Source organism: Manis javanica, chromosome 11 (genome assembly GCF_040802235.1).
Source record: "Manis javanica isolate MJ-LG chromosome 11, MJ_LKY, whole genome shotgun sequence".
Lineage (NCBI taxonomy): Eukaryota > Metazoa > Chordata > Mammalia > Pholidota > Manidae > Manis > Manis javanica.
Window position 1 is genome coordinate 100154432 of NC_133166.1, and position 18675 is coordinate 100173106.

The following is an 18675-nucleotide window of genomic DNA, read 5'->3' on the forward strand; positions in this document are numbered from 1 at the left end:
TGTTAATTCTAATCCTGAAAGATGGGGAAGGCCTTTGCTGCCTCTGTGGCCTATACTCCACCTGGGTACCTGGAGCCCGGAATTACACAGGTCTCTCTGAGAGACTTCAATGCTGGCTTCATGTAGACTTTGAGCTCTGACTGATGGGTGAGTCACAGGTGAGCACGGACGTGGCCGTCCCAGTGCTCGGGGAGGGACCTGCAGGCCTGCCCACACAGAGCCTCTACCTAACAGCTTCCGGGCCCCCAGATGGCTCAGGCCAACCAAATGCGGTGTATCTCCTCATTCATGACCCAGATTCCCCATCTTCCCTGAAAGGTCCCAAGGAGAACACGCACTTCCTCAGTAACCTACAGGCATTTTCTTCACAAATTTATGGCATTGACCAGACCATGGGGATGGCTTTCCACTGAGCCATACCTGTTCCTCTGTCCAACGGTGACATGTGTGAGCAAGTTGGGGGCCATGAGTAACCCTTCTTTGCCATGGAAGGCCATTTCATTAGAGACAAGCATGACTAGCTGTGTGGCCAATCTTGCTCTTTGAAGAGAAAGGAAGTACAGTTGATATTACCTGGCTAATTACATTCAAATTATCCAGCCTGAAATCTCTGGATTAGGAGGCTTGGGTGGAGCTGGGGTCAATCCGTGAAGTCAGTAGAAGTCAGCCTTTGTTCTTCCGGTTTCTGGGTTATCAAGGACTAGAGAGTGTTTCCATGGCAAAATAAATAATCTGATAGCTATAGAGAACATATTTTTTAAAATTAAAATTGGACACACGGTTTGACAAGTATCTGTGTACTTTGGGAAATATAAGAGGGGAAAGGCATTAAAATCGGTGCTGTTCCTGAAAAATCTTTGGCACGTGGTCCCCTTCACACAGTGCCCTTAGTGAGGAGGAAGATAGTACATAATCCAGGATAAGCCAATTAACACAAATCACTAATTGCAATGATGGCTACCCCATGGTCTATGTGCGAGAAGAATTCAGCATCACTGCTCAGCGAAGCCTTTTGGTGACTTTCAGCAGCTAAGCTAGTCACTCAGAGGTCTCAGCACCCAGCCAGTAAGGAAGGCTTCATCTCTGCATGTCAGGAAGGAACAGAACTCAGGCCACTGCAGCCCTCATGAGCAGGCTCAGAGGCCAATCGAGTTAAAGGCAGAATCACACACTGTCCTCCAGGAGAGTTTACCCTAAGGGATTTAAGCATCTCTTTTTTGAACGATTTAGACCAGGAAAAAATAAGAGCTTTCCTTATATTTCCTAAGACTTGTTTTATTATCATCTGCAAAGTGTATATTGTTACACACACACACACACACAGGATGTAAGAGCAGGCTCCATTTGGCTATAGCTCCTGGGAGGGATGCAAAATGGAGCCACATTTGCATAGTATGCCAGACAAGCCCTCCAGCCCCTGAAACTTCACACCTGTCTCCTGCCAGTACCAAAATGCCATCTGCTTCTCCAGGAAAGCCAGACACAAGGCCCCCCTCTTTATGCCTTTGGTAAAGGATGAGAAAACCTGGCATGGGGACCCTTAAGTGTTCAAAAATAACTCCATAGTACGTAACATATAGTTACGTGAAAATCTGAAGAAAAGGCCTTGGCAGTCTTTTTACGAACACTCGCAATAGTGGTTGGGGCATGCAAAAGGGAAACTATTTAAGGATTCAACCTAGTCCCAAATTATTTCCAGTGCCAAAAACTCTGCAAGGGAGGAGTTCTGTGTATAGTAGAAAGTCCTCCCAAAACAGGAACGTGAGGCACCCAGGCAGGATCATATTTTTTTGTTCTAGTCCGCTCTGAATTCAAGATGCTCTCCTGAAGATTTTTCTACCACCTCACATAACTAATTTTGCTGCTTTTAAAACACAGTTCTGTCTCCAGTTATGAGGGCAGAGCAGAAGGAAATCCCCTCACCCAGACCTGCACAGCAGTGCCTGGGCAGAGACCAGCCCCATGAAACAGGAGATTTTGAGAGAAGTAAATACGGTTTTCAGCACGGTTTAAGCACAGGACCATTTGGAGGCGAGAGGATATGAGTTCCTCAGCCGTGGCGCTGATGACATTTTGGGGCTGGACAGATCCTTGCTGCGAGGGCTGTTCTGTGCTTTGCAGGGTGTTCAGCAGCAACCTGGCCTTGACCCTCCGCTTACCAGCAGCACCACCAACCTACTGCACCAAACAGAAATGTCTCCAGATATTGTCAAATGACGCCTGGAGAGCCAAGTCACTTCTTTTGAGAAGAACTGCATGAGATGATGTCTTGAGGTCTCATCAAAGCCCATTGATGGGATCTGTGGGGGGCAGAGAAGGTTCTGATAGCAGAACGTTTATCACAGGGAATGTGATCTGCTTGCTTATGAGTCTGTCTCCCATTAGATCACTTTGTGAGGACAGGACTCATCTCCATCTGCCTACTGCTGTCTCTCCAGCCCAGGGTCTGGTGCCTGGCACAGCGTTAAAGAAATAAATCAATGACTGGATGGATGGCAGGCTAGATCCAGTCTCCTTTCCCAATCCCGTGGTCCCTGTGCCAAGTCTTTGTGTTGCCAGTGGGGGATATCTTCAGAAAACTAATAAAATAAATGACTGAATAAATGGAACCTTTTGTCTAAAGAACACAGAGATAAGATAAATCATTGTGAGTCCTGGGAAAATTATCTCTACCACCCCACCTTGGTTTCTTCATTCAGCCAGAAAATACTTTAATTTATCTTGTGAAATTTTTCATCCACTAGACGAACATTATTTCTTTCTTCTTCTTCTTTTTTTTTTTTTTTTTTTTTTGATATTCTTCTCTCTACAAAGGTGGGCTGGCTCTCAACTCATTGGAATAAAAGCTCCATTAACCTTAGTGCACATAAGGCTTGTGAAGTTGGCCTGGATTCAGGGCTGACAGAAGGATAAAGAAACCTGACACTCATTCTTCACATAATTAGAGTTGGTAAAACAAACTATGTGCATTTCATTAAAGAGATGGATCCGTCAGCCCAGGACAGGGAGGGAATCCCATGCTCACAGCATCAGCCTTTTGTCTCAAATTAGCTTCCAGTTGATAAAAATGGTTCCTGTGGTGTCACTGGGGAACATTCCTGAACCTCACCCCGCACCCCTTCATGTCTGTTAGTCTCTGAGTCCACATTGTGTCTCAGCTGGCTTTGTCCCAGCAAACACTACCGCTGTCCTCTTATACATGATGCATGTTCTCTGACACATGAAAAGATGCTTTCCTCCCTCAGTAACATGATGTCTTTTGCAAACACATATCCAGGAACCACCCTTGGCCCAGAGAACATTGCTTTTCCATGTTTATCAGTAGTCAGGATGGGGTTGCACTGAGGAACACATACTCTTGACCAGCCTTTTGACAAGTAGCAACATGAATTAGGCCATTGATTGAAAATCAAAGAATAATCTGTGATTATGAAATAAATATTCTTTGAAAAGCAAACAGCCCCTTCCTAAATTCAACTTACGGTTCTTAGCTATGTTGCCCTCTTCTAAAACTCTGATTCAACCCAACTCAACCCTGCTTTTAACAAACCAGGAAGGCCTTCAAAACCCCATTCTACACTCCCAGGCCCCCTGCTTCTGCCGGCCTAGGTCTGGAGGGATGGGGGGCTCCCTCTCTGTCATAGCTCTCCTTCCTGCCCTCATTCTCACTTAAAATCAGTATCAATTTCCATAACTAGCTGATGTTCCTTTTTGCTGTTGTTGTTCATATTTGATCTACAAGACAGAGAGGAGGGTAGGTGGAGACATGAGGCGGGCTTAGGTAACAGACACGCCAGCTCTCCACTGGCCATGGAGAAACCTCTCAGGCAAGAAGCAAGGACAGGAGCCCGAACAGTACAAGGCCTCTAAGAAATAAAGACAGTCTTTGAATTAGATAGGCTGAGAAAGTGCTGACAGAAGTAGGAACTGTTTCGTCCAGAGATGCCACAGAGCAGCCTGGCAGGCTGGCAGTTTCCGTCGCCACGTGCTCCCAGGGCTCCGATACCCTGGCACGGTACAGGGTGTCTAATTGTGGCAGAGACCAGGGAAACAGCTGAGGCTACAATGTCAGCTCACAGGGGGACACCCCTGCTGATGAGGGCCAAGAAACACGACTTCCACCACTTCTGGGGGGCTTCGAGATGAGAAGCAGTCACCTATGTAGAAAAAACAGTACCGAGTAAGGCTGGATGTTTTTAACTCTGGAAAACTCTGAAAACGGAGGCAGAATGAAGCATCAGGCAGGCTTGGGCTGGGGGAAAGGGGTCTGGCTCTGTCCAGTGGCTCAGCTCTGTAAGCCAGACTGAGTCTCCAGATCGTTTAAAAGTGTTTGGAGTGACTGACATATTTCCCCATGGTCCTGGGAGATCTCTTTTGCAGTTTTTTTCTTTCATCATCTCACTGATAGTCATGCATGTGTGTACATTCGCACATGTGGGTGTCCTTGGCCATGTGCCCATGGGAAGGTTTCCAGAGATATTTCCATGAGTGTAGAGCTTCAGCGGAGGCAGGGAGCAGAGATGGTGGCTTTGGGGGTCAGGAGAGGGTCTGTGCATGCCTGTGCCTTCTCTTCTCCGTGAACTCAGCTGTTTGGCATCCATGACGTCTCTGCCTTTAAGCTCACTGGAGAGCTTGGGGCAGCTCCTCTTCCCTGCTGTGGTTTGTGCACCCCCCTCCCTCAACCTCCTTGCCCCCTTCTGTTCCCCGCTCTCCTTCTCCCCTTCTGGTTTCTTCAATTTCAATGAGTTTATTGGCATGACGAATGTTGCCAAAGCTGATAGCACAGAGTCTCAGTGTCTGGGGATGGATTTCACAGTGGGATGGGGGTGACCGGGGCCTCGGACCGCATTCCCACTGCGGGTTTCTGCTTCAGTCTGAGCTGGTGGCAGGCTGCCAGGGATCCTGTTCACTTAGGTTTCCAGTCCCAGCTGAACTCACCAGCCTTGTCTCCAGACATGGAGAAAGTTTTCATTATGGCAGAGGTCATGTCTGGAGCCTCGGGTCTAAAAGAGGGAGACCTTCAGGATTCTGTGTTCAAGGAGCCATTTAAAAAACAAATCCCACACTGTCCTATACGAATATGCTGTTAAAACTCCACCCAGCCCCACTGATGCTGCAAATTCACAGACTGGGGCCAGGGTGACAGACAGGCTGCTCTCAGCCCAGGTGTTCCCGGATTAGTCCTGGTCCTTGCCTGTCTTCTGAATAAGCCGAAGCGTCACTTTTTCCATACCCACTTTTCCAGCACAGACACAGAACCATTTGGAGAACCTGAGCTAGTCAAGAGAAAATGGGTATTGTTTCAGCTCGGCCTCAAACATCCATCTCAAGTGAATTCTAGCTAAGGAAGTCTCCTTCCTAATGAATGAGCCTTATGAGGCTTATCCAGCTCCTCTCTCTCTCTCTCTCTCTCCAGTGTGCCTCAGCTGATGGAAATTTCTATTTGCAATGAAAATCAACTTTGGTAAGCGTCACAGCAAGGGACATTTTTTCCTGACTGTCCCAAGATTGATCTGGTCCATAGGATGCCCCAGATCATTGCATTCAGTAATTTCATTCTGTTTATGATCTATTTCTTATACGATCAGTATGATAAATGCGATAGGGAGCAAACTGGGTTACATCTGGCACTGGCAAAGTGAGAAGAAGCGGGTACAACTGGGCTGCTGCTCTGTGTGTCTCATGAAGCAGAAAAGCAATTCAGTCAGACTAAAGGCTGCAGACAAGGTGGTATATTCTCCGTGATAAATGCAAATGATGTGACTACATTTTTCCCCGGAACACACAGGGCCTGGGGCCGGGTGGGGGAGGGACGCTGTCTGGGATGGCAGCGTCCCTTAGGGACTCATAGGGAATCAGCACTCGGCAAACACATTGGGGGGTGAGCAGGGGTGGGAAGAATTGGAGTTTGCCTAAATAATCAGTGCTAATGACAAGCCCCTGCTTCCCGACCCAGCCATGCCTCTGAGCACTGCCGTTTTAAAAACATAGTACAAGAGAATCAGGCCTCCAGTGAGCAGAGAGCCACAGGGAAATACTGGACAGTGCGCTGATCCGTAAGAACCCCATCATATTCTCTGAGCATCAGCGTTCCCTTGGCTACAGATCTTGTGGGGTAACAATCAGTTTCACTGTCTGTATTGTTATTTTGTGCCAGGGTCTTCTGTTTTACCACAAGCTGATGTAGCTGGGTGTACTTAGAGAAGCCATTGAATTCTCTGTATCCAAGTTTCATCTGTTAAAGGGGATCAATTATTTATCTCTGGGGCTGCTGGCAAGTATCTTTATGAGGATGAAATGAAATAATGTAGATAACTTCTAAACATAGATCATGTGCCTAATGTGTGAGGTATTGGCTGCCACTGTGAAGCCTTTGGAAGGAAAAAGAGAGGTCGCTGTCCTCAGGAAGTTTAGTGACTAATGGGGATGATGGGTCAAACATTTGAAAAGTAAGACAAGTTCACACAGAAGAAAGTCCTGGACCAGAGCTTACAAACCCTGAGACGGGAGCGGGGCTTCACCACTCCCTCGCTGCTCGACTACACAACCTCCTTCCCCAGTCTGGTCTCAGTATACTCTAGGGAACATTAGACGGTTGGGTAACCTCTGAGGCCACCCTGGACTCTGACTATTTATAATGTCCTGATAAATTGAGCCCTAATTGGATGCCAATGTTAAAGAGAGATCTGTGCTCCAGAAGGAAATGAAATAGAACTAGATTTTAGAACAGGGGAAGGGCAAGTTTTGGCAACATGGAATGGCTAGGGCATTGCAAATGTGGAGATCAATCTCACTAAGTGCCCCAGATGGGAGTGAGCCAGTCCCAGTCAAGCACGTTCAAACAGTTCAAGTGGCGGGAACCTGGAAAGAGGAGTTAGGGAGAAAGGTAAGAATATACAGAAGATGCCTTTGGCTTCTGAGCCCTTGTCTGGGTGAGGGAGATGGGGGAAGGAGTAGAGAGCGCTCTGGGAGGGCTGGGCTGCTCACCCTGTTGTGGGAGGAGCCTCCCCTGCTGCCCCTGCACCAGTGCATCTGTAAAAGACCAGTAGCCTGCCAGATCTTTCTCAGGAGGGGTGCTTTGTCACCACAACACTGCTGTTTCTTGAGTTCTTTCAGGAAATTCAATCTGCAGTTGCCTAGCCCTGCTAGCGTTTGATCCCTCCCAGACTCTTGCCTGCTCTGCTGCAGAAAGCCCGAGGCCGGCTGGGGAGGGTAGGCAAGGCGGGTGGTGTCATGGTAACAGATTCCTGGTGATTCTCTGCCCTCCTACATCTCCCCCCTGCATGGAAGTCTGGTGTCTGGAGAGGGGCAAGCAGAAGGCCCCTTCCATTTTCTCATCTAGGAGGCAGAGGCTGTGACGAAGTCTTCATTGGGCATGTTGATCAAGTGGCCACTGCTCCAGGGGCAGAGCTGAGGACTGTGACCCAGCTGATGGCCACAGCATCCACAGCCCATGTGAAAGTGGTCAGGATGACTCACCTGACCATTTCCCATTTGCAAGGCGTCCAGGTGAATTGCATTCTAATAGGTATTGTGTCTACCAGAGTTATAGCTCTCAAGATTTTATTCAAGATGATCATTCATTTATTCATTCGGTATATTTTCACCCACTGGGAAAAGGATCCCTGAAGCACTACAGTATTACATCCCTTCTCTATAGCTGAGATGGCTGAGGTCTATCCAGGGTCAGACCAATGGTAATTAGAAGACCCTCCAATCTAGCCCAGTGTGGGAGGCCTGTGACTTCTTGAAGGAGGTGGGGGCTTGGGTGGGAAGAAGTTTTTGTGCAGTTGTTTGTCAATTAAGAGGAGAAATGAAACTTCAAGAAATGGGAACTGGAACTACTGATTTTAGTCAAAGCTTTCCCATTTCATCTCCATCCAAATATCCAGCAAGTGTGAAGTTCAGAAGGGAGAGCAGAGCGATGTCAAAGATCAAAGGGCAAGGCGCACCCCATTTGCCCTTCAAGAAATGAGTCGTCTAGACAGAAAGCATCAGCCTCCTTATCAGCGACTGGGGATCATCAGCAAAGCAAACAAAAGTTTATAGGCTTGCAATCCAACAGGGAAAGATATCCTTCTCTTCCCTGCCACCGTCTGAGTTCATTTTCTATTGACTTTACTTAAGCTTCTTTGGATTCTCAGAGATTTTTTGACTTGCTCTTTACAGGCAGCCCTGGCTGCTCCTCTTTTGTTGGTAATGAGCTCAATTCACATAAAAAGCCAGAACCTGCCTCCTAGGCATTTGGGCAAGTCCCAGACAGCACTTCTGCAAGTTCCGCTTGCCTGAGAATTACTCTCAAGCCCCAGACAGCCTAGACTCGGCTCCCACCAGACCACTCTCCATGCCCCCAGAAGAAGCCAAATACCAAAAATCAATGGGAATTTTTCAGCGGGAAGACTTCCAAAATCACCAAAGACTTGAATTACCTTTCCATAATTGGGCAAGTCCACCAAATAGCAAAGAAATGATCTCTTTCTTTTTCCCCTGGCTTGCCAATTGAAACATTGTCTGCTCCCAGTCCAAGACATGTCATGAGGCCTATTCCCAATGAGCTCAACCCCCTAATTGGAAGCAGCCCTGCCTCGTCTTTGGTCTTGGGTATTTTCATCATTGGACTGTTTGAGCCAAGCTATACATGTTGCCAAGGAAAACTTTCCTTTGAAACCCCCATCTTATCCAAACAGAGAGTTAGAATTGACTCTTGGCAACTCCAAAGATAGTTCTGAATTATGAAAAGCAGTACGTATGGGTCAGCTCATCGATAAGATTGTCCCCAGTCTGGAAAACTCAGCCTTGCGTAGGAACCCACCTTGCCTTCGATAAACCAGTAATGGCAATGCACCTTTAACAGCCTAAGAGCTCTGCTATGCTGCCCACCTGTCCATTTCCTCTGACCATGACTCTCGAAGTCTTCTACTCAAAGAAGTTCGTGAGGCAAGAAAGCAAGGGGCAGTTCAATGAAAGGGAAGATCTAGGTATGGAAGAAATTGAGCTGCATTCTTCAAGGGGAGGCCTAGAATTCCAGCTCTCAGCAAGATTCCAGTTTGGGGAAGGTTTGGTCCAACTTAGAGACATTGTAGTTTTGGAAAACAGGGCATTTGTGAGCACTGTGTATCTCTGCGGAGAGTGAAGTGAGTCTTCATCAACAGAAACATGTTTCCACACAGAAGCTGATGAAAACATTTTGCAAATATTCAAACCAATGATCTGACCTAGAAAACAGAGGCTATGCGATCCCCAGATAGCCTTCTGTATACAAGGCAAGGACCAAGTCAAGGCAGGAAGAGCCCTTCTGGAGGAATCCAGGCTCTGTGGATTCCCTGTCCTGTGCGGCCTCATCCCAGGTTATAGATTTTTCTCCTCATTGTCTTCCTGGCTCCTGGAGGTGAAGTATTACCACATCACACTCTCAGGGGAAGAACACTATTTAGGATGATAGAGCCTCATAATTAGACATGACCTTGAAGCCCATTTTAGGCGATCATCCATCTCATGCCAGCATGCCTGCACCACCTAGTATGCCACCAATGACAAGACCAGGACTGCCAAGAGCTGAGCTGAAGATGCAGCACCGCACAGAGACACACCACCTCAAGTGGCAGCCGGCTACTATGTGGGGTTAGACACCCTGAGTTTTAACCCTGGCTCCCCACTTATCCTAGGGGACCTTGGGCAACTTACTTGACCTGTCTGTACCTCAGTTCCTAAAAGATAGGTAAAATGTCTACCTCATCTGGTATTTGTGAGATGAAAATGAGTAGGAATAAAGCTCCTGGAATATTGCCATACCACTGAACCAATCAATAGATATTCTCCTCATTTTAAAAAGCTTTTATAAAAATTTTATATATATATATATATACACACACACAAAAGCATAAATATCAGTATAAAGAGCCCTCATATATCAAAATAGTATAATGAATGGTTCACCCAGATTCAACAGTGGTCAACACATGGCCATTCTTGCATTATCTACACTTCACCCACTCTACTCCCACCCCTGAGAATTTTGAAGCAAATAATGTTTAACCTTTAAATATTTCAATATGTATCTCTAAAAATGGGGACTCTCTAAACAATTAATAACTGTAATAGCATTATCAAACTCCCATGATATAAAGACAATTCTGTAACACCAAGTATCAGTCATCATCTTTTACGTTTCCTTCTCTCTCTTCTTTCTCTCCATCTGTTGGAAATGATATGAAAAAAAGGTCCACACATCGCAATTGTTACATGTCTCTTGGGTCTCTTTCAATTTGCTGGTTCTCCCTCAGTTCTTTTTGATTATTTATTCCCTTGCAACCATTTAGTCATGAGATTAGAGTATTTGTTACACAACATTTCTCACATAACATTTAACATGTTCCTCTGTCCCTCTGTATTTTCCGTAAATTGCTAGTTAGATCTGGAAACTTGATTGATTCAGATTCAATAATTTGATAAGATTGTTTTCTGATATGTATTTCTATCAGTAAGTTCACAATGTCTGGCTGTTTTCTATTGTTATAATGTTACCAGTATCATTGCCTAGATTTATTAATTCATTGTCAGGTTGCCCAAAAAAAAATACAGGATGTCCAGTTACATCTGAATTAAACAATGTATGACTGTTTAGTGTAAGTATATCCCAAATATACTTACACTGAGTATTTGTTTCTTTATCTGAACTTTATATTTAACTGGGGATCTTAAGTTTTTATTTGCCAAATCTGGCAACCCTAATGGGGGACTGCAAAATGGTCACATTAGTCTAATTCTATATGACCTACCTTATTTGTTAGCTATAATACTTTTATAAAGAGAAACTTCCCCTCTTCCATTTGATAGGCCTGAAATACAGATCATATGTGAGAAGCAGGATAAATGCTTGATTTTTTTTCCCTTTTATTTATCAATTTAAAGATTCTGAGAGCATTCCTTCAGGGATCCCTTTAGGAACTCAGGGATATGAATGCATTTGTCATGAATTTCAATCTCTTGCAGTTGTTATCCTTTCTGGTGTTTAAACTGTCCCATCTCTGGTGGGAATCGACTCCAGCAGGCTCCTGAATCCTTTGACATGACATGCAGTGTTGACACTCAGTTTCCTTTCTGTTATGACATGATTTTTCAAGCTCATCTCGTATATGTCCTGCCCTGAATATGGAATCAGACATTTCTTTAAGAAATCTTGTTTCCTTTTAAGAGGAAATTATATTTAGAAAACACAATCAGGACTTTTAGTTCTTTCTTTCCTAGAGCTAGTAAATATATATATATATACATGTATACGTTTTTTTCTTTTTAAAGTACTCTATATATTTAGGGGCATATATTTATAGATACGGAATTTTTATATATTTACTTATATATATACTTACATATTTTAATATATATACTTATATTCATTTATATATATATTTAAAGATAGTATAGATCATGAGTTCAACATGCTATTTCCAATACAAATGCAGAAACACAGGTCTTTCTTTACCTCGCTGATCTTACACCTCTATCACTTTTCTCCCATAAGAAAAATTCCTGTTCTAGAGGATATTCATATACAATGACTCACATACAATGCATACACATAAAACAATGCACATATACAGCAGACAACTTCACATACACTCCAACTTCACAACAGCAATACTAACATAACCACCAACAATATGGTTGCTAAAAATAGCTACGGTTCTGTTTCATTTTGTAGTTCTTTTTGTTCTTAGGGCATATTCCACTAGAGATATAAAAAATATATACTTTTTTTTTAAGTTAGTTGCAATACTTTCTTGACATAGTTATGCTCCAACTGAGTATACATTTAAATTCTCTTTTTTCATGTTACATTCTAAATTTTTAGGAACTGCTTTTTTGTATTTTGTTGTAAAATTGTGTAGAAATATTTAAATAGCTGCAAAGACAAATCTGTAAAATGTGGCTTATTCAAAGAAGTCTAGTGCATACCCTGGTTTCCTCCACCCTATTCCCTCCCTCTGGAAGGTAAACATGTTATTTTTACTCTCCATGTTTCCTTCCTTCAATCTAAGCAAATACAAAGATGTATCTGTATACTCCTCATTCTTAAAGGTTCAGGTCCAGTCATACTCCTCTGAATGCCAGGAATAGAGTGCTTATCAAATTAATTATAGCCAGAAGTATATCCTGCCTGACAAGATACTAGTATGATCACACCAGTTATTTACAACTATCCTCTGATTGTTCACTTCTCTATTCTAACCAGGTAGTGCCTGAGTTTTACCTCATTACACTTCATTGCATTCACTTCTGCCTCCCTTGGTAGCAAAAGTAGCTAGGATTTCCTAGAAAACCAAGACCAGACTAGCCCTTACATAATTTTTTTCATATTCCTTACAACCACAGCCTCAATGAAAATACATTGAATTGGATGCATAAATCAGTGCCTCTTATCCCTGGATAAGCATCAAATTACCCATACAGTTTTTTTACAAGTACAGGTTGCCAGGTTCTACCCAAGACCTGCTGAATCAGAATCTCCAAAAGTAATCACCAAAACTCTGAATTAAATAATAAAACATGATTCTATTACACAACCAGTCAAGAGCCATCGACCAGCAGCCATTCTGCATGAATGCCCAGTGGAGCACACTTAAGTGCTTGCAGTGGGGGTTTCTTCATACGTTTTCCCCTCTGCTGTTTGAGATGGTGCAATTCTGTGTTAGTAAACTCAAAAGGAAAATTTAGCTTGTCATTTCATTTACCCTGAAGATTTTCTTCGGAGAAAACTTAACAAAAATGGTGGACGGTGGGTGTACCTTTGAAAGACAATTGGTTGCATGTAAAGGGTAATTCCTTTTGAAAGTCACACAGTGTCAGTACCTAGGATGAAACTGCCTTTGTGATGTTCTGGCCCAGAACTCTGTCACCATTAGCAAAACAGCTGCTTCCCTTAACCAATTCCAGGCATCCCCAAGGGCAGAAATGGCAGAAATGACACAAACGTCCTCCACGGGCACTTCTGTCCCACGCAGGACCTGAGAGCCAGAGGGATCTTAGGGATGGAATCCAACCCCTAAAGTGAGAAAACTGCAGCGTCAGAAAAGCAGTTGAAAGCAGCCCAAAGACTGGGACCCACACTGCTTGCCTTACTTTCCATTTCCCTTGCACCATCACGGCCAAGAGTCAACCCATTGATGCCTGGCAGCAAGAATGACGCTAAGTGAATTATTAACATTTAGTCTCAGCCAAGAGACCTAATATCACATTTCTGCAAAGATGGAGAAGGCAAGAATCAGACCCTGCTCCAGATGTCTAGGCTTTAATGACAAAAGCCATCACCAGACCCACGTCTAGGAAGTTACACCCGACGGGAGCTGAGAAGAAGAAGGGGGCAGTGGGTTGGGAGGGGATTATCTCCTCCTCCCACAATAACTTTAAATGAGCTCTCTCATTTGATTTTTCTTGATTATCAAGCAGTGAAAAGAGGCAGTGGGTGGGTGGGATGGCTGGGGGCAGGCAGGGGCCCCCCTAGAAGCAGCACCATCAGCTTCCTCCTGGTCTGCCTTCCACTTCTATCCCCAGGACTCTACAGGCCAGAGATAGTCTAATTGGTGCCCCAGTGGAAAGGGATGGCGGCTGAGCTCTATAGAAACATGGCTTAGGTTTTTCTTCCATTGTGCCAGTCTACATAATCCTCACCGTTCCCTGCCCCCTGCCTGCAGTTTGAACCAAAGGCAAAAACTGGAGGTGGTCCACTTGGTACATCTGGTTATTTCTGAAGGCTCCAGGGAGTGAACCAAATGCTTCAATTAAACTCAGCAGATCCTTTTCGGTCACAGGCAGCATATGCACACACATGCACACACACTCACATGCACACACAAACAAAATCTCCTGTTTCAATAACGTATTCTCCAGGGCTCAGTCTGACCTCCCTGGCTCCCGGAGTGTGAGGCAAGGTGAAAAAAATCTATTGAGGCCACAAGGTTGAGGTTGTGGGGGGTGAAAGAAACCAGAGGGGGTGAGTGAGCCTGACAGTGAACTTGAACACGTGCCAGAGAAGGGGACTAAGGTGCTTTGAAGGCAAGAGGCCTATAGGGATGCTAATTGTGAATATTTTATGGCAACAATTCTCAATCTCTTTCTTTCTCTGGGACACTCACAAAACTGTGATCTGTGCCGGGAACTCACAGCTGCTCACTACATTGCCATTGGAAAAGAGGTCAGTGGTGGAGAAAAGCCTTCTGCCTGAGGCTGTTGGAAAGATCATTACTTCCACTGGACTAAATTTTCAAAAAGAAAATTCAGGTTAGAATTTAAGAATGTTCCAGGATAAAAGTACTGTAAAACTGTAATAGGTACCAGAAGTGCTAGTAATATATTCTATGTCCCTTAAAAGTTATAAGGTGATAAATGCCTGATCGTTGGATGGATGCAAAGACATAAAGAATAAGCACTTACCAAGTAGATGGAGGAGATATTTTTATAGAGGGAGTGTTGGGGTTGAATTGTGTCCCCCAGTAAGAGATGTTCAAGTCCTGACCCCTACGACCTCTGAGTGTAACCTTATTTAGAAATCGGGTCTTTGCAGTTAAGATGAGGTCATGCTGAATTAGTTTGGTCACTAATCCAATCACTGGTGTCCTTATGGGAAGGCCACGTGAAGACAGACATATACACATGCATGCAATCACCCCCAAAAAGAAGATGACACTGTGAAGACAGAAGCAGATACTGAAGTGATGCAGCGATAAACCAAGGAACCCCAAGCATTGTGTTCAACACCTGGAAGCCTGAAGAGGCATGGAAGGAGCGTTCCTTGGAGCCTTCAGAGAAAGCATGGCTCTGCCAGCATCATGAATTCCAACTTCTGGTCCCCAGCACTGTGAGAAAATAAACTGTTGTTTTAAGCCACCCAGTTTGTGGCCCGTTGCCATGGCAGAGTTATGAAATTATTACAGGGTAAAACTAAATGGCCTGGAGGATCCCTTCCAACTGCAACAGGCTGTAGTCCTAAATTTGTGGGCATTTCTTTTTTGAGAGTTTATATAGAGACATCTTTCTGGACTGATTTCCACACAGTCCCATCACTAGAAAGAGGGCTGTAAATAATAAGCAGGGAATCATGAAAGCCACCATGGGTCGGGTATAGAGGATCTCAACTGGGCTCCTTTCCTTAACAAAGGGTTGGATTTTGTCACACCACAAAATTCTCCCACACATGCACTCCCTCCCTCCTCCTCACATGAAAACAACTACTTATTTTGTGCTCTAGGGTACAAGAACCAGACCCCAGTCCCCAGGGCTGTCAAGTGGGATTCCTGACTCAGAAGCACCATTCAATCCCAAACAATTAAGATAATCCAATCAACATTGCAGACAGCGCACAGTAATGCCATTAGAGGCAAAGCCTCCCAGGGCAGTGCGTGAACAGGGGAAGCACAGCGTGGTGGGTTTGGTCTCAAGGTCACTGTGTTCTCCTGGACTGAGTTACCTGAGGCAGACGGTTCTGAGGTTTTCTTAGAGGCAGATCCCAGTGTCCCCCTTTAGTGGGGAGTCTGCAGAAACAGTGCATGGGGCTAGACTCCATGGATCTTGTTTTGATCCTGGCCTCTCTATTTATCAGCTGCATCAACCCTTGGGCAAAACCCTTGATCTCCTAAACTTCACTCTCCTCATTTGAAAACAGAGACAGTTACCCAACTTCCTATCTTTCTATGTTGTTCTGGAGACAAAAATGTATCAAGATCCATTACTTCTCCCTTTATAGAGGAGGAAATTGAGGCTCCCTGACTGCCCGAAGGTTACACCTCGTTAGTGACAGACTGGACTGTCAGAGAGTAACTGTCGTGTAAGTAGCAGTTTTTTTGTGTGTGTGCCAGGCACTGGAGTTTACAAGACTCTCTTTGAATTTTCATAATGACTCTATGATGTCTGCATTCTTTTCTTGTCTTATCATTGAGGAGATTGAAGTAAGCCAGAGGTTAAGAAACCGTTCGGACCACACAGAAATCAGTAGCTGAGCCAGGAATCAAACCCAGTCTGAGATCTATCTTCTTAGCACCTGCATTTGAACCTGATAATCTTTTGAGTATCTATCTACCTACTTCTAATGTCTATGAAAATTTTGCTAATAATATCTTGTTATACGTATCAATACATTAATTATTAATTTTAACTGTTAAATATTATTGCATTAAGAGGAATGAGATTTAGTTTGACTTTGAAGCTCATCAAAAGCACAGAGGTGATTCACAGGTCCTAGATGAGGTGGATATAGAAATTGCAAAGCAATTTGGCACGTTCTTCTGTCAAAGGGTCTTTTCTGAACTCATCAGTCAACAGGGAAGAGAGGACAGCACTTTGTTAAACAAGGCTGGAGGGGTTGGCAGCTGTCCCTGATGGCAGAATTGGAAGCAGTGAAACTGAGGGCATCTCTAACGTCTCAAAGGAGGACACATTTGCTCCCAATGTTCCCTCTGTCATCATGCTCCATGTATGCAAGAAAGACCCAGGTCAGTGGAACAGAGCAGGACAGCTCCTGGGGTCAGCTTTAGAGAGGAACATAAGTCACGCACATTGGCCAATCCAGTCCATAGAAGACCCCAAGACCTTCCACAGTTTGGCTTCATGACATTTAAGCTTGTTTGACAGACTGGAGAAAAGTTGGGGTGAAGTGGGTACAAGAGCTTGATAAACGACCTTCACTTTTAGCATAAGGTACCAGAGACATGTAAGGCATGGTCTCTGCCCATCAGGAATTTGCCATCTGAAGAGGGCAATGAAGTGCTGAAGTGAAGTACACCAGTTGGTAATGGGAGAGGTCAGAGTGGATTGCAGTAAGAAGGCAGCATAACAGAACAGAAAGAATTAAAACTCCTGAGTTCCTGTATCTTCTCTGCCAATTACTGGGCATGTGATCTACACATCACTTAACCTCTCTGAGCACCCTCATCGTTATCATCTCTGAAATAGGTACAAAATGGCAGATACCACTAGTGAAAGTAATGCAGCAAACACGTATTATGTGACTTCTCTATGCCAAGCATACAGTGGATAGGAACAAGATTACAAATTCTTAAACACTGTATGAGCATAAAGTGTCTTTAGCAAACATTGGAAAAGATACCATAAAAGAGATGGGTCTTGAGCTGGTCCTAATGATTGTTCAGACACTGGATGGTTGTGGGAAGTGAGGAAGGGGCCTGACACATTCCACACTGCAGGAATGACATGGACAGAAGTTCAGGGGGTAAAATGAGCTTATCGATTCCAAGGAACCAAGAGGGGACCAGTCTGCCTGCAGTGGGCGGGTGGGGGCATGTCAGAAACAAGGCTGAGCGCACAGGGTAGGGCAAGATCATGAAAAACCTTTAAGGATGGCCAGTAAGCCCTCTGATATGACGGTTATTGGTGTTATTCTTATTCAAAGGAGAAAAAAGAAAAGAAATGCATGCTGCTCACCCAAACATCAGGACATTCTGTTCTTGTGTGATTGTGCTTCGTGAAAATGCTCTCCAGCAAAAAAGAAAAAGAATGATTAAGGGGAAAAGAATAACTACAGCCACATTCATTTCAGCTCCACTGAAAGCACAGCAGGTGGAAGGAGTGTGTTTGCCAAACTCTAGAAAGAGACACAATTGATGGGGGGCAGGTAGGAGGGAGAGCGAGGCAGTGGGTGGGAGATGAGGGAGGGGGTCCAGTGTTGTTTTATTCCCCCTAGAAGACATTGTAAATAATAGTGAGGTATAGTGCACAGAAGGGGAAATTATTCTGACAGGGTCCTTTTAGGGAGGAAAATGGAACTAAACACACGTGTCATTATTTCTGATCTTTCATTCAACTCCCCATTTACATGGGGGCTCCCCGGAGCTGATGTTTCCCCTTTGCTGTCCTAAGTAGTCATTGACTGGAGCCGATCATTCCAAAAAATAGCGGCCTGCAATTCTTCCATTGACGTGATTAACACAGGGTAATAATTATTAGCCACGCCAAATACCGCAGAGCAGAGGGTGGCTGCCCGGCTGCCCAGGCTTTCCGGAGCCAGGAAAGTTCCCTGTATTTCCACCAGGGGGCGGTAATGTTCCTGAGAGACGAAAGCAGGCTTTCTGCTCTCTACCTTCTCCAGGAGGCCAGGAGCTGCGCCTCCCACACCCTGGGCTTCCCCGACATCCCAGGACCTTCTGGAACCACGTAAAATAGGAATTCCACAAGAAAGGGAGGAGGCTGGAGCTCAAGGTGGGTGGGGGAAGAGAGAAGGTGGGTATAGGATGCCGGCTCATCCCACTCCCTTGGTCTTTGATGCATCAGGAAATACTGTCAGCTGAATGGATCAAAGGGGCTGGAGCCGCCCACGACCCAGGAAGATTCACAACACCAGCCCTGAGCGAAGTTTATCAAAGGCAGGCGGAGAGTGAATTCAACGACAAAACCCTGTTTCTCAGCTCCTTCCCTGTGTTACAGCCCCTTGGCAATTTTTTTAGTCACTGGGTGTTTTTAACCATTACAAGAAGGGTGTGTGGCGTCTAACGTCCTTCCCCGTTGCCCGGGGAGAGCCGGAATGATGGCGATACGTACGGCTGTGCTAGGAGACTGGAGCCTCATTCCTGCTCTCTGCAGATGGGAAACCAGCCTCCGGAGAGAGGAACACCAGAGGCAGGATGAGAACCCAGGTCTCCAGACACCCAAGGGCGGGGGCAGGGTCCA

General features: G+C 44.9%; 1 long non-coding RNA gene across 1 annotated transcript; it reads left to right on the forward strand.

Moving 5' to 3' along the window:
• The first annotated feature begins 4045 nt into the window (after window positions 1–4045).
• LOC118971845 (uncharacterized) lies at window positions 4046–18391 on the forward strand. Its single transcript, XR_012122887.1, has 3 exons — window positions 4046–4180; window positions 5417–5547; window positions 18280–18391. It is a non-coding gene; the product is annotated as an uncharacterized lncRNA (long non-coding RNA).
• The last annotated feature ends 284 nt before the right edge of the window (window positions 18392–18675 follow it).